This window comes from Spea bombifrons, chromosome 4, assembly GCF_027358695.1.
Source record: "Spea bombifrons isolate aSpeBom1 chromosome 4, aSpeBom1.2.pri, whole genome shotgun sequence".
NCBI lineage: Eukaryota > Metazoa > Chordata > Amphibia > Anura > Pelobatidae > Spea > Spea bombifrons.
In genome coordinates this window covers 38,119,256-38,134,398 of record NC_071090.1, presented here as the reverse complement: position 1 = coordinate 38,134,398, position 15,143 = coordinate 38,119,256, and positions in this window count along the sequence as shown.

Genomic DNA, 15,143 nt, shown 5'->3' with positions numbered 1-15,143 from the left:
TTCTGCCTACTGTCATTTACTGTGAGATACAGAGACTGTTGTTGTGTTGCATGCAGTATGGATCATAGACCTTACTATAAAGACTACTATATATGTACATATATATATATATATATATATATATATATATATATATATATATATATATATATATATATATATATATATTATCATATTAATACAGAAGTATATAATAAGATAGATAGCATTCCAAGAAGAAGCCAGGTTGATATTTTGGCTTTCTCCAACCTGTTCTCTTTATAAGAGCTAAAGTAACTAACTAAGGTAATGTTGGAGATACATTGAACACATGTAGTGTTCTCCAGTGTATTGGCATTTAACCTCAAAGGAAGCAGACATAGGGTATTTACATGACTTTTTCATAGTATTTTTCTAGCCTTGTGTCTTGGTAAATGAACAATGGCCTAAATTAAACAATGTGAACATTAGGATTTATCTGAATATAATAAAAAGACCAGCTTAAACTGTCTGTGCTTGGAGCATTATAATATAGCCATTTAAATGATCAGTAGGCCCATCAACCACTAGGTGGCAGTGTTGTCATACAAACCTGAATTAATTCCCCAGGCCGCCGAGTGAACTACACCGTTATTATTTATGCAACACCGCCATGGTCCACAGCACTGTGCAAAACTCTAATAGCAAATAACAGGTAATACGTTACATGGCCATGTAGAACTAATAGAAACAAAAGGCAAGGAGAGGCCAGTCCAAACAAGCAGTTAAAGCGGATATATAATATATCAGACTTGTGCATTCGGATTCATACAAGTTGCAAATTAACCACATTTTGATAAATGTGGTGATCCGTGCAAAGCCCTCAAACGAGGCCAGTCCCTCTACAAATTGGACGAAAACCGCAAAAAGCTAAGAATGTTTGACCGAGATTCATGGGTCCACATTCACTCTTTTTAACACTGTCATTCTTGTTCATTCTCTCTGTTCTCAGTTTCCCTAACTTCTCTGCTGACTGCTTCCGCATGTTGGATTAGAAGATCAGGGAGAGGACGCCACTGCAATCGCTGCCATAGTGCCCTCACTTGATGCTTTTGGTGATGTCCTCTTCCCTGATCTTTGGTGGAGGTTTGCTTAAAGCTGCCAATCAGCGGCAAGAATCATTGGACCACAGAGGAGAAGGGCAGCAGTGGGTTCTACCACAGGTTAGACCCTTTTTTGTTGTTGAAGAATGTACATTAATGAGCTCAGCTTATTTTAACATGCGTTTTTCTTTAGTGAGGGTAATTACCTATTTAACAGTCATGGTCCATATTTCTAACATCCACATTAAACATGGTGTTTTAAGCTGTATCTTAGCTGGGTTGTGTTGGGTATATCTGACCTCTTTGGCTAGGAAATCATTAACTTGCACCTAAGTGCTGAACTGCTGTGTAACCCCCTAACACTTAAGGTATACAAACTGCAAGTCAAAAGGGACTGGGAGTTTACTTCAAACTTGACCAATCCATCATCTTTCATCCAGTAACTGATTAACAATGGCCTAGGTTGGGCTATTACATAGGATTGATGAATGTGTTTCATGTAATTTATATACGTGTAAAAGTTTTGTTTAGGTGACCGCAATCAATCAACAGAAATAATTGGCGCATAGTCATTATTTCTGTTTGATTCGTCAATCACCTTATTATGATGTCACATTTTGGCACCCTGCTAAAATCATATGGGAAACACGAGTAATGGGACACTCCAAAATGTTGGTCTAGTGAAAGGGGCAGTATAGTTGCTCCCTTAGGCTTGAGCTAAATAAATACATCACTGTGTATTCTGTAGGAACAACCTTGGATCTGCATGATTATTCCTCCCCATAAAATCTTCCTCTCTCTTCCTCCAAAACAAATGCACAGATTGACAAACAAAAATGGTAAGCTATATGTAGTTTTAATAAATTAGTTATGCTACAAGATGTGACAGTTTCACATTAAGCACATATATTATATTTTTCTTTTCCTCCTTACAAGCCTCAAGAACAATTTTCTGGCTGTTTGGACGGCTACCAGCCAAATATATTCTGTTTTAGCTGTGTCTCAAGGGACACAACATCAATCCAAAACAGATTTGCTAAACAAAAAAAGCATCTAATTTATCGCACTGCTTCGTGATTACTATCATATTTTATTCATAAGTGCTACTATCGCAATCAGAATAGCGCGTCACTCTTAAAAGTAACGCAACGGTGATAAAAACTAGTATATATATATATGATTATATATATATATATATATATGATTATATATATATATATATATATGATTTTATATATATATATATATGATTTTATATATATATATATATATATATATATACTGTATAAACATACATATATACACACATACAAATACATTCATTGGCTGCATTAGAATCACTAATGCCCTGCTTGATTCATTTTTCATGCACGATTCACTTTTCATTCAAGCATCGCTTGTTAAAGGAGCCATCTGGTTACACTACATTATTTTAAGGCCCAAAACACCATCATGTACTCAGTACCGCTCTGCCTATACTAATTAGGAGCACTGATTTCCCAGCAGGAGAGTCTACAGAGTGCTATGTGTAAAAACAGTGGCAGGTGGGGAAGGTGCCTGTATATACAGAGCGCTGTCTATAGATACAGCTGATCTATATGCTGCTGATAAGGCCGGTGAAATATGAGGCTGTGTGCAGACCACACCATGTGCTATCTCCAATCACTGTTTGCCTCTGTCTCGTTCTTATTTACCTAATTAAATTGGGAAGAAATTGAAAGGTTGCCCTTGTTAATTAAGTTAGCTGTAATCCTCTGGGCACAGGTGCTTGTAATGTGAAGTTCGTTTTCTACATGGAAAGATAAGCATGGACATATTCACAGGTGGCTCCACAGTATGACACTGTGTTCTCTGTTGTGTAGGATGATAAACTCTATTCTCTGTAACATTTTACCGTGGAATACTATGGCATGGTTGGCTGGTTTGTTAAAAAGTGTCATCACTAGTTAGGGAACAGTACTGTATTTATTGGGACTATTGTCCTAGAGGCACAACAGAAGAGGACTTCATAATGTGGCACATGGGCTGCCACTATACCTCCAGGTTTGACATGAAGTGTTTGGGTGAAGCCCAGCTTCATCTGGTCTCTGGTCACCCTGTTGAATTACTTCTTCCTCCAAGCAGGGGAACGACCTTTGATCATGTCTTCTCCCCACCAACTCATCCCTGGCTACCTGTGGCTAGCCAAGCTCCTACACGCAGATATCCCCAACCCTGCACCAAACCCATACTGCTAACCCTACTCCTTCACAAAATTATTTCCCCAGAAGAGGGAGAGCTCTGGGTAGTCTACCCTGAGAAGTTCCTAGGTATGCCTGCCACCCCTCTAGACTTTCAGCTGTAGGCCAGAATATATTGCTGAGTTAATTGCTGGACGATTGGGACAGTACTTTTAGCCGTAGTGTTAGTTTCTCCCTCTATCTTCTATGTTTAACCTATCCTACCCACTATCCTCTTCTAACTCTGCCTTTTTTAGGTACATGCTCACCTCTTTTCTGCAAGTAATAAGGATATGCATGAAAAGATTATAAAAGGACAATGTAAAATGGGATGGAATGTTCTAAAAGAAAAAAAAACTTTCTGTAGGTTATGTAAACTAAATCTTGTTGCCAGTTTGGTTCACCGAGCTAGTATTTTATTTGGGGCTAAGTATGTTGTTAATAATTATGGAAGTTCCAGGTCATGCTCTGCAGCTTACCGCTTGGTCACATAAAACATATTTACATTAAGCAACAGAGCATAAAAACCCTGTCTATTTTATTTGGGTTTTTTTTTACTGGGTGAGACAGTTTTAGGTTATTTTAATAACATGTCTGCATTTTTGTTACATTTTTAAGTCTTTTAGGACAGGCTAGTATAAGCAGGTTCACGGTATCCAATTCAGGATTTATTTTATAAAACTTAAAACACATTTGATAAATTGGCATTTTTTTGATAGCTTGAGGCATGAGTGCAATTTGAACCCCATGAACAAAAAGTAATGGAAGCATTCATTTTGTTAAAGTAAATACTCAGTAACCTGAAACTAATCCTCTATTCCAAGGAATACCTATTTTTTTCCATTTGGCTTTGTACAAAAAAATAAGCTGCTAAGTAGAGGGATCCAAAAAATCAATATTTTAATTTGTGAAAAAGGCAGAGAAATCTTGTTTTCTGCAATGTGGTTCCAATCTTATTACTAAGTGCAATGTACCACAACAAACCTTTTAGCAGCTGCTGTTCCTGCAGGCGTCAGACTATCTGTGAGCTCCATCAAAACATGCTCTTCTACCCCACAGCAAGTGGAAAGGGGAGGACTAACGGGAAAGGCTGCTGGTCAGAAACCCAGCAGGCAACCTATCCAGAAGAGAAAGCATAGGGGCCAGTGATGTAACAGCTTTACATCCTACCCAATGTAGAGGGTTCATACTCAGAACCACCACAAAGATTACAAGGGCCATATAAAACCGACACCTATACCTCACAGGCCTTTCTTATGTGTAGCCCGGTAATATGTTGGATCCATTCACCTCCATATCTCCCTAGTGTTTTTCAGGCACTGTCCTGCCTTTGTGGGCAGTGGGATCATGAGCTGTTGGGTAGCCCCACTCCTCCCTGCGTTTTGTCCAGGGCCCTCCCGGGCTCCTGGCACATCACCTAACAAAGGAGTATGATTTAGACACTTGAAACGTTGTGGGTATGCATAATATAAATGAGGTATAAGACATACAGCACCCCCAAACCCTCGCCAGGAAAGGCTGCCAGGGAGGTCGGTTACCATACCTGGGTACTCCCTGACTCCGGCTACCGGAGCTCCCCTTGCAGGATGCACGCAGGAGGTCCCGTGACATTGGTGGGTGGCCCTAGTAATGTCAGTAGTCGGCCCCGTCAATGTCGAAGAACACACGCTCTTTTTAACAGGGAGTGGCAAGTGCCACATCACTGGAATACCCTGCTACCAGGTGTACAGGGCTGCATGAGGTTGTGGGGATGGTATAAGGGTTCAGATAATGGTCAGTGATAGGCAGCAATTAGAGTTCACAAGTTCAAGTTTAAGGTTCTTTTGAAAAAAAAAATGCTTTATTATGTAATCAGAATATTCTGCTTGCGTCTTGTGGGCGGCTCACGCTGCGCAAAGGGCGGGAAAATGGAGTTCTTCATGCCACAAGACGAACTGCTGGCTGTCTGTACCGACCTCTTGAGTCCGGTGAACAGTAGCTGATCAGGAGAGCTGCGGGCTCGATGGAGGAGCTATTGAGCAGACATATACAAATATAAACCCAAGTATATAGAAATAAGATTTATATATGAATGGATCCATTTGCCGTGGCTTTTATTGGAGTTAAAGTTATCCTCTAAGTAAGGGGTGATAAGATTGTTGGCTATAGGCTATCAGGTTTCAGATTCGTTTTTGTTTTTAAAGCTACATAAAAGACCACGATCTGTTTATTCTAAAAACATGTGTATTTGTGTTTTATTTCAAAATGTATTTGTTGTATTCACTGCGTCCCTTACAACCACATGCTCTGGCGGGATGCCCATTACTCACCTATTAAGTACCAGATATGGACATCCTTATTTATTTAACAGTGACCTCTTCGCAATGGTATTCTCCGTCCAGGTTGGTTATCAAAAGAAGTGCCACAACACCACACTTAATTAGCACAGGCGACTGCATGCAACCAACAAACCATCTTTGAACAAGCAGCATTCAAAATCAACTATAAATCCATACTTAATATGAGCAAAGTTGGATACATTTGGAACTAGGAGGGTTTTGCCTGCATGTTCCTCTTGTTAATTATTCTTTTAATGTACTTCATGGCGCTGTTAGTGTATTACCAGTAGTTAGTGTTAGGCTTCATCAATATAACCCGCCATTTCTCCATGTACTTTCAGTCTTTTGTACGTATATAGCACTCACTTAAATATCTAAGATATTTTTTTATGTTTATGATTTTCACCGTTTCTACCATATTACTCAGCTTTACTATCCCACTGAGAAGAACAAAATGCAACGGTAGTAGGTGATGGTGAATGCAGCTGGTTGCTGGTCTAATGTTTACTTTGGATTAATTCTAAGCTCCAAGTAATGATAACCTTATGTTAATGGTTTGCTTTCCATGTCTCTATATACTGCACATGCAGTTCATCTTACCTCCCTCTGATCATACAAAGTGGTTCAAAGCTTTTACCGGAAACCCAAATTCTCCAAAATAACCTTCCATGAAAAGGGAAGCAATTATTATTTATTCAGAGCTTAGAAATGCCTAATGAACACCATCCTATGCCTCTTATTATATTTTCAATCTGTCAAACACAATAGAATGCATTACAGGTCAACAACTTCTTACGTTATCTCAACTATTTTACAATTGCTGTTCTGTTGAACATGTTCATTATATAGTGAGTTGGTAAACACTTTTATACCAGTTCAGGGTTTGTGAGATACGGTCTTAGTGTATATATATATATATATATATATATTAGTGTATATGTAGATATATATATATATATATATATATATATATATATATGTAGATATATATATATATATATATATATATCTATACATATACACAGTGTAAAATATTATATACTGCTATATCTGCCTCATTCTCCTACAAATGTAACTGGGTAAAATGCATAACGGGATTATGGCCGCCTTTGGCTTAATTTGCCATGAAGTCACTCGGGCTTTGCCGGTATTAAGTCGTCTAACCCGAAGAAAAAAAAAGAAAAAAAGAAAATATTATATACCCACATGTCCATGTGTTTTCGTTCCACTATGTTGCCCAGTAAGGTAACATGTCGAGTGAATCGGTTAGAGGATATGCATGTGCAGATGTTACTTAAGGGAATTTTGCTCTGTTGTTTTTGAAAAGAATAATCTACAAGTGATGATAACTGGCAGCTATGAGTGGTTGAGTGCAATGGTTTCTATATACTATATGGGCAGTTTTTGGTTCTTTTTTCACACAATAGATATCATAAAAACACACCCCATCGGCACAGAAATGATACACGTTAATCTTGGGAGAGTACAATTATTATATGAAATACAGAAGCCATGGTTGTCATAGAAATGGGAATACAAGATCATGTTTATTGTATTGTATTTAGCTACACTTTGCAAATATGATGCCATGATTGGAATTCCATACCCTGACCTCGAAATGAGACTGCAAGTGTTCATATTCTGAAACAGGTACTTAAATGTATATGTCAAGGCTGGCCATCGAACATAGAGGAACATGTATTATTTTATTTATGCTGTAGCCTAGAATACGTTCAACCATTGTTTGATGTAGGGGGTATAATATATATATATACATATATTTCGACTGTTATACAGAGGCCACACAGATATTATTTGAATGCATTTGTATCTGGTGGCAAAATACATATTACATGGGACTAGCAATAGAATGATGTACATGGTTGTTATTGATACACACTGTCCGGGGGTTATGGTACTTTGTAGTGCCACTACAACTATTCACCGCTTTTAGCATATCTCGTGTAATTGTAAGTGGCAAAAGGCCATATTATAAATAGGTAGATTTTGTGAAATTTCTAAAATAACATGGCATTTCTCCAAAGACAGCACCACAAATAGCTAGACTGAATGTTTCACCCAAAGGAAAGACACACTCTTGGATTTGATTCCGGTCTTATAACTATTGTTGTTAGATGCAACAGTGTAACACTGCTAGTGGTGAAACATGAAGTCTCCCAGCTGTTGTCTGAAATGTATCAAAAAGAAGAGAACAACGTTTCTGTTGTATGATGTTGTATGTGTGAGAATATGTTTCCAGCATACCACCATATGTTCAATAGAGGCCTGGCTAAGGCAGCAGGGGGCAATTGCCCCAGGGCTGCCCTAATTTCAGCATTTCAGAAGCATTTTTGTGTGAATGTATGTTGGACATGGCTGAACACTGTGTGCATTGTATCTTACATATATCCTGATCTGCCATGTTAATGGACTCCAGCTTCCCTTGATGCCCAGCAGTAAGAAAGAACATTAAACACGATGCGTATGTGTGAGGTTGTTTCTTGTATTTCATATCTGGAACTGCTCACTGACGGATACACTGATATTTTCACTCCTATGGATCTCTCAATGAGTAAAAAATAAGTAGACCAAAAAAGAGGTCAATTATATCTCACTGATTAGGCCTATGAAAATGAAATACATGTCCGAGGTTGTCGATTTCTCCTACAAACAAAATGTGGTTCACATGTCAGATGTGAACTGCAAAGAGTTGTACACAGGTCTGCCATATGGAACCCAAAGGCTAATGTCATCTGCTGCTGATGGTGTCTATAATTATTTATTATTAGGCATGCGCGAGGTGTATAAGGATACACAAGAACCAATTCCACAAATTAACAATGACTTAAAGACACTCAACAGGATACATATATACAGAGACACCAGCATTCCATGTTTTGTCTCTGCTGGACCTCCCTTAGGTCAGTATCAGTCTCAATGCTTCAGTATTAACGTTTACAACACTCTTGATTGATAATTTTCCATATATTGAGTCTTTAAGATTTACCTCTTTTGATAAAGCTAGTTTCTCAGTTTATTCAATATAGACTTAAACATAATCCAGCAAATACTTTTGTTTAAACAATTTGCATTGAACAACCAGTCCAACTTGCTAAGCAGCAGTTTACTGTACTTTACTTATGCCAGTTTACACGAGGACATGACAAGTTTATGAGAAGATGGACAACAGATGTCCCTGACACTATAATAATGAGCAGCTGTCAATATCTTAACTCATACCTGTAACCTAAATCCCTAACAAAATATTTGGAAGTCTGGAATCCAGACAGGTTTAAATTAGTAATGTAACAACCTAAAAATCCTAGAGAGTGGCGCCAAGCATGTAGGCAACAGTATTCTGGAGCACTAAACTAAAAATAAGCTACCATAATAATTGGATGGTAAAATCATTGTTGGGATTATTTTGTCTACCTTTTTTCATAACTCCAAAATAAACCAGCACTATTTGATATCACTGGTTCAAGTGAGCGTAATGGTTATTTTTGTACCATCAGCAAAATGAGGCTTCCTATGGGATACCAGCAAGCTGCTTGCCAACCTTCCGAGGCTGAAATATATCCATAAACCTATCCTGAATATAAGAGGAGACCAATGCCAGGTGAGCCGAATGGTTCTTAACTGCCATTAAATTTTGTTTAGTAGATCTTAAAACACTGATAAATTAAATATTTTGTAATATCCACTCTATGTTGTAATTTAAGGCCACAGCAACATAGAATCACAATGGTTTGAACACAAAAGAATGGCATAATTCTAATAGATAGTACCTAATAGATAGTAACTAACAAAAGACAACATAAAAAGCAACTGCAATATTAATTTTCTACCAACAAAGACTTATACATTATTGACAAATAAACACTATGTCCTGTGTGGAGCATTCTTGTTTTTGAAGTTTATAATTGCTCTGTGTTACAATTTATACAGGTTTACCTTTGCATCTGTAAGGATCTGATGTTATGTTTATTTAATCTTTAAAGTATTTATATTAAGTGCTCGGGTCTTTTTTTTTTTTTCTTTTGTTTTTTTACATATCCCAGATACTCTTAACATACTGTAGCATATTGAGAATCAAACATTAGAAAAACATAATGCTGCATCTTTGTTCCACCAACTGCTTCCAGATGGTCATATAAATCATGGGATATAACATTTGAAACAATTCACCCCAACAAAGAAATTCATTAATCCCATTCATATGTAGTAAAATAAATACGACACTTTTAAGATTTACTTTTAGGCTCATATTTGGCATAGAGATCGGTTTGTTGTGATATAGAGGATATTACCATTTGGGACAGCATGGTTTTGAGGTCAAACATCCGGAAGTCATTTTAGTGACACAAAGAAAGCTCTGCAGGAATCCATCCTAGCCAAAGGCATCTCACAGAAACCACACTGGGGTCTATTCACTAAATGTGGTTCCAACTCCTTTAGTTCACCATTCATTTTGACCAGCCAATCACAGTGAGCTTCTCCTGGAGGAAGAGTTTTGCTGGCCCTGTGTAATGTATTGATAAATCAACAAGATTTCATCCAGACCTCCACTGAATTATGCGTTTTACATGTCCTGTTGGAGAAACTTGCTAGTGTTGTCCATACCTGGGAACTTTCTGGCTCCAGCTACCCGTAGCCTCCGCCTTGCGAGATGAGGTTAGGAGGTCCAGCTGAGCTCGTGGGTGCTTCAGACTTCAGTTTGAACCTTATTAAATATTATTGCATTATCGTGCATATAATATACATCTGGAAACAATAAGAATGTGAGGTTTTCTACTCTCTAAGGAAGAAAATACAACAAAAAGTACCTACGCTAATCTATGCAACCTGTTCATTATAATGAAGATACACAACTTAAATGCTAAAGAGCAAACTGCCTGGCTATGGCCTTCTTCCTACCTTCATCCAAATATAAAGCTGCTGGAAGCTTGCTCCACCCATAAGTTTCATGGCCACACCCACTGACAGTGTCTACCCTGCCCAATGATGATGTCTGCCCTGCCCACCGACCTCCTTGGGCTACACAAAGAAGGAGGGCTCTGGGGAGCTGGAAGTTCACAGGTATTATTATAAGGTGTACTTTTTATTTTCAAGCAATAATTTTTTTCACAATATTTGGGCTACAAGGTTTGAACTCTGGCACACTGGACAAAAGGCCTGGTGGGCGGCACATGATGTGCGGTTGGACTTATCAGCCATTGGATGCACCAATGGTTGATATGTCCAGCCGCACGTTTTGTAACAAGCAGCTGCGCATATCCAGCTGGCGGCTGCAATTATGTCAGTAGTCGGCAGTTGGCCTTAAAGTGCCAGGGCCACTTAGTAATACCCAGTCCGGCCCCACTTTTAATTAGAAATATGGAAAGAAAAACAACCTGCATAAGCTGGGAACAAGAGAGAAAGTTCTTAATGGTAGCATTTTATTTACTCTCTTGGTTCTCACATTCATTTGGTGGGATCTCTCTGCTCCCTTCCCCCAAAACACGCATCTATATTTATAACTGAGAATTCCATCTGTTGTTCATTTTAATGAAATGGTATTCTATGGGGATATTTTTTTTTGCGTGGGACATTTTTAGGAAAGAATGTTATCCATGAAAAAAATGACTGATCTCTACATAGTCGATACATGGGTGGAGGTATATAAAACTTGAGTTCCGCCTGTACATCTATGCTTTCTCACATAACATTTTGGATCCGAAAATCATTCTTATTGTTGCTGGTTTCTACTTTACTTGGATCCATACATGTAGAGCAATGCCAGTGCTATCTTTACCTCCAAACAGCTTGTCAGTGCCCCCAAAGAGCCTGTCGGTGCCATCTTTGCCCCCTAATACTTATACATTTATGTTTATGCACAATTACTCACACTTATACATACATAGATACACATTCATGCATGCTCATCATACTCCCTCCCGCACCGCCTGTTTATCCTGTAGTGCAGGGGCGTCCAACATGCGGCCCGCGGGCCAAATGCGGCCCGCGAGACCTCGAGGTGCGGCCCGCGTAAGATCGGCAGCCAGGGCAACCGATCTTATGCGAGCCGCACCTCAAGCCCTGCTACTTACTTGTGGGAGGGTCTTCTGGACTGCACAGAGGAAGCGGAGTTCACGTGACATCCTACTTCCTCTGTGCTTTAGCAGAGAAGGCAGAGGGAGGCCGCGCCCCCTGCTGAAGTCTGTAAGCGGCATCCAGGAGCTGCAGTGCAGGTAAGGGGGTGGGGAGGGTGTTTGAATGAGTGTGTGTGATTGAGGGAATGAATCTGTGAATGAATGATTATATGAATAAATGAGTGTGTGTGTGATAGCATGGATGTGTAAGTGCTGGAACCTAGGCATGATGGGACTGTGATTGCTGTTAGCAATCACACTCCTATCATGCCAAGTCAGCCAGTACATGCTAAAAACCTGGCCAGCTGCCCCCCTTGTGTATTGATGCTGCCAGCAGTATGGGGTCTGCACTTACAGCCACCATGTACCAGCATGTACTGGCTGACTTGGCATGATAGGAGTGTGATTGCTAACAGCAATCACACTCCCATAATGCCTAGGTTCCAGCATTTACTGGATGGATGTGTAAGTGCTGGAACCTAGGCATGATGGGACTGTGATTGCTGTTAGCAATCACACTCCTATCATGCCAAGTCAGCCAGTACATGCTGAAACCTGGCTAGCTGCCCCCCTTGTGTATTGATGCTGCCAGCAGTATGGGGTCTGCACATCACTTACAGCCACCCTGTACCAGCGTGTATTGGCTGACTTGGCATGATAGGAGTGTGATTGCTAACAGCAATCACAGCGAGCACAGTCCCATCATGCCTAGGTACCAGCATTTACTGGTTGCCTGGGTTGCCAGCATTTACTGGTTGCCAAGTCATATTGCTAATTTTGTCCAGTTGTATGTTACCTACTTTTATTAAAAATGTGAGTTTTTATTATTATTTTTAAAGGTGGGGGCCATTTTCGGTTTTGGCTAAGTGAACCCTGAATGTTTTGGTCCAGAATTTTCATTTTAGTTCATCCCTAGAATAAATCTAGGGAATCCTGAATTTGTAGTCGCAAAACTTTCTAGGCCCAGAAATCAGTGAGAGGAAGAGTAAAGGTTTTGTGTCATTTTACTTTATTTTAATCTGCATATTTTATTAAAGGCCATATTTTTTGTCACAGTGAAAAATGAGTGCGGCCCGCGCACGTATACAATTCTGATGAAGTGGCCCACTGCAGAAAAAACTTGGACACCCCTGCTGTAGTGTTTTCTTTGGCGCTTGTACACTGTGAGAGAAACTTCTCTTTTACTACCCAGGTGAGGTAGGAACACAGCGTAATGTAACGTGACCCAGCTGCGTTCCTGCTTTCCCTGGGCGGTACAAGAGAGGTTGGTTGCACACATTGGAATGTCCTGGCCTGAGCAGCTTCCCCATTTTGCTCCTCATTAAAGACAGCCCTGTGTCCCTACCACTAAAAGCTGAGTCTTCATGGGCCAGGCTCTACTGTGACAAAAATGAAAATTATCAAAGCAAAATCCATTTTTTTGTGTTCTTTTTTTTAAAAAAGTGCCGTTGGCTGGTATTGTGAATCTCAAAACTCCAACAGTTATCCAAAAGGCCAGTTATGGTGGGGGAAAAAAACACACAAGAATGATTCACAGGTGCCTAGAGTGTCCAAATGCAGCCTACCAAAAGTGTATGGTGAACCCCTAACCAGTACAGCCATGAGACCCAGATCAGACCTGTATCACTGAAGGACCTAGGGCTTGTTGCATCCTCAGTCTTATGACCAAGTATTTCCTTTTCCCGCAGGTACTACAGATGAAATTACACAAAAGGCTGTTTTAACATAAAATAACAATCATAAAAAATGACAGGTCTGCCTCATTAAATAACAAAAACCCCTTCCACTTGTCATACAGAATGCTCCTTCCATTTCAAACATGTTAGCCTGTTATCCTGACAGGATTCAATCCTGATCCCGGCTGATAGGGAGAGTGCATTGGAACACATGCCAAAACCAACTGTGAACATGGCAGCAAGCCCTGAACAATAAGGCAATTCGTATATTTTATAAATTGTATTATATATATATATATATATATATATATATATATATATATACACACATACTGTGCAACAGTTTTAGAAAAAAAAACTATGTAAAGCATAAAAGCTTTCAAAAATAAACATGTTTATTTGTATCATTAAGCAAAATTGAGCCTTTTTTTCTACATATACTTGCACACAGTCAGGCATATTTCCCTTCTCGGTTAGATGTCCAGCAGCGCCATATGCTCAGCATTCATAGAAAACAGTGGGACGCTTGAACACCCAGCTACTGTCCGGAGAAGTCTGGTCAGAAGTGGCCTTCACGGAGTACTTGGGGACAAAAAGACATACTTATTATGTGGAAACATGGCCAAGCGATACATCTATTCACAAACTCACAGGAACTGGACTGCAGGAAAATGGCAGCAAGTGCTCTACACTGATGAGTCAAAATTTGAAGTAGAAGGCGTTTGTTCACCGTGGGGCTGGAGAGAGGTACAAGAAGGATTGTTTGCCACCAACAGTGAAGCATGGTAGAGATTCCTTCCAAATTTTGGATTGCATTTCTGCAAATGGTGTTGGGGCTTTGGTTAGAATCAATGCTGAGAAGTTCAGGCAGATACTTATCCATCATGTAAGTCATTAAGAGCAATCTTCAGCATTAGGAAAAACAAGGAGTCCTGGAAGTGATGGTGTGGCCCCTGCTGAGCCCTGATCTCAACATCATCGAGTCTGTCTGGGATTACATGAAGAGAGAGAAGCAACTAAGGCTGGCTTAATCCACAGAAAAACCATGGTTAGTTCTCTAAAATGGTTGGAACCACGTGAAAGGTTCCTTAAAAACTGTGCGCCGGTGTACCATACCTGCCAACAGTCCCAAATCAAATTTGGGTCTGTCCTGGTATATCGCTGCCTATGCACAATACATTACACTCTGCCCAGGCAGCATTGTGTTTAAGTTGTGTATGTTTGAGAGAGACACACAGCCTAAATGCAGCTAAAAGAGCTCCAGGCAACAGGGGGACAGGGGGTGGAGCCTAAAGTATACCGAGTCACACAGCACCCATAACTCTGCCTATTTAGGCTCCACCCCCTTTAAGTCCTGGTACACCTGGAGCAAAAGCTGGTATGGTGTACCAATAAGAATTTATGCTGTTTTGAGAGCACAATATAGTCACACCAAATAATATAGTCACAACAAACATTGATTTGATGTAGATTTTTCTTCTGTTTACTTTTATAATTTAGCAAAATGCAATCTATTAACATTTCCATGTTTGACAGCATTCTTACTTTGCCTAAAACAATTTATATATGCAGTTTTCAGTAAAACTGTACTTTATATATCTATATATATCTATCTACATATCTTTTGAAATGCGAAATGTATCCATATATGTATATTAAATTTACTAAGAACATAAAAGCAACTTTTATAATCAATCTGGAGACAATTCTGGGACAATGAGGGTTGCAGTCACGTCCA